Below are 2,115 nucleotides of genomic sequence, written 5' to 3' on the forward strand. Positions count from 1 at the left end.
TTTTTTTAACCCTGGGCATTGGAAGACTGGCACTTGTGGCAGCACCAGGGTTTTCTTTTGGGATCATTTAGTGCTGTCCACAATGTTCTTGCCTTCCTAATTAAGGTATAGGACAATGATTCACACACAGCTAGCACCCGTTAACCAGAGTAACTCTCACCTCTGGTAATTCCTTTCTCCCAAAAAGAAAGCAAATACTGTATTTTCGAAGTTAAGTTGAAACAAAAACAGAGCTTTCCCTGACCGGGAATCGAACCCGGGCCGCGGCGGTGAGAGCGCCGAATCCTAACCACTAGACCACCAGGGAGCACATGAGCGAACCGTCTACATCGGGCTAGACTAAGTGTAAAAGGTGTGACGTAAACTGGGTTCGGGAATATGATTACATGAACCTCGGGTACTTACACCGCCTCCCTCTTCCACCTAGACAGTCTCTCGGCCACTGTAAATCCGAGAAAACAGGCAGTGGAGAACAGCAGGAACGGTAAAGTCTGAATATGGCCGCCTTCTCAGAAAACAGGAAAAAAAACAAACAAAAAAAACGCCAGTAGCGCGAGGGAAATGCGCTTACGTATGTTAGCCAGCCTAGCCGAAAGTGGTAAAAAACGCCTGTCAGAAGTGGGATTCGAACCCACGCCTCCATTCGGAGACCAGAATGCCCACGGGGAAGGTACACACCTTGAGTCTGGCGCCTTAGACCACTCGGCCATCCTGACACGCTGTGAGCTGTCTACTCGTAGAGAGCCTGCTTCCTGCGGCAGTCTGCTGCGCGGCCCCGCCTCACGATCCGGGCGGGCTGTTGCTGGATCCAACCGGCCAGGGCGAAGGAGAACCGCCTGCTGGGCGCCGGCCGCCAGCCGCGGAGCTCTTGGAGGACACCGGGCACTCCGGAGTGCCCAGCCTCGCTCTCCCGGGCGAAGCCAGAAATCGAGCCGGATCTCCAGAAGCAAGGACAATCCCTCTAGAAAACCAGAGGGGTTAGTGCCCACCCGGCCCAGCAAAGGAGGGAAACTATAGCAGCAAAGGCAAAGAGAAAGCGCCAGGATGCAGCCCACCCGGGCTACCCGCCACTGCCAGATCCCGGGTCCCCGCCACACATTCCTGGCCCTAGCTTCGAAAACTGGCTAGACGAGTGAATACTCGTCAAGGAAAGCACTGGAATGTACGCTTGCCACAGAGTAAGCGACAGTGATTACTGTTGTTATTTCAAAATTATTAGGGCTTTCTGCCTTATTGTCCCTGGCATACCCATCCTCTTAAGGTGCACCCCTCTTCCTCTGCCAAGTCCCCCAGCCGTGGTTAGAGATAATGGGGAGATCAGTGTTCAAGAAAAAAAATTCATTCATGACGCTTGTCAAAGCACTGTAAGGAAGACTTTATTCAAGGGGGAAGTTATCAAGATATGTGTAGGTACCACTGCACCAGGGTCTTGCAGTGGGGGAGGAGAGATTAGACTCAGCTCTGAGTACAACAAGAGAGAGTGGAAATTTATAGCCAAAGAGAGAGGTTGGGGGGGGCGTCATTGGATGGAAAATTACTAAGGGGGGATTCTGTACAAACCGATCTAACAGCATTCTTGCTGAAGGTAGGCCAGAATATCAGATATCACCTGGCAGATGGTAGAGGACAAGGAGCCCCATTATATATTCAGGGTGATCATATATCAAGGATGGGGCATTCTGGTTAAACATATTTAGTAGGATTCTTGCTAAAAATGGACATTGTAGAGAGAAACATGGAAGTCCGAAAGACAGGCCTAGTTTAAAAAGAGTTCAGGGGAGCAGTTAACAAAAGAGTGCAAAGATAGCAAGAGTGCTTTAGCATCAAATGGAAAGACCCCACTCCTGTGCTCCAGGCCACATACCATTCACTCACTCATTCATTCATTTGTTCACTGAGTCGTTATTGATATAGCAGTGAACAAAGTCCCTGCCCTGGCAAGCGGACTGCCGGTGAAGGGCACAGTCGGCACAAACAAACATACAGGCTGTAAGGACAAAACAAAAGCAGGGCAATGAGATGGTGGAGGTCTATTTTTAGACCGGCTTGATCAACTAAGACCTCACTGCAGTGACTTTTTCTAAAAATAATTTTCAAAAAGTAAAACACATGACT

The 2,115-nt window shown here is 49.7% G+C and overlaps 2 non-coding genes across 2 annotated transcripts; both read right to left on the reverse strand.

Annotated features, from left to right (window-relative positions):
• Positions 1 to 235: 235 nt before the first annotated feature.
• TRNAE-CUC (transfer RNA glutamic acid (anticodon CUC)) lies at positions 236 to 307 on the reverse strand. The gene has a single exon. It is a non-coding gene; the product is annotated as a tRNA-Glu (tRNA).
• Positions 308 to 610: 303 nt separating this feature from the next.
• On the reverse strand, positions 611 to 716 carry TRNAL-CAA (transfer RNA leucine (anticodon CAA)). Its single transcript has 2 exons — positions 679 to 716; positions 611 to 656 (listed from the first exon to the last, which is right to left on the reverse strand). It is a non-coding gene; the product is annotated as a tRNA-Leu (tRNA).
• Between the last annotated feature and the right edge of the window lie 1,399 nt (positions 717 to 2,115).

Source organism: Phocoena phocoena, chromosome 3, assembly GCF_963924675.1.
Source record: "Phocoena phocoena chromosome 3, mPhoPho1.1, whole genome shotgun sequence".
Lineage (NCBI taxonomy): Eukaryota > Metazoa > Chordata > Mammalia > Artiodactyla > Phocoenidae > Phocoena > Phocoena phocoena.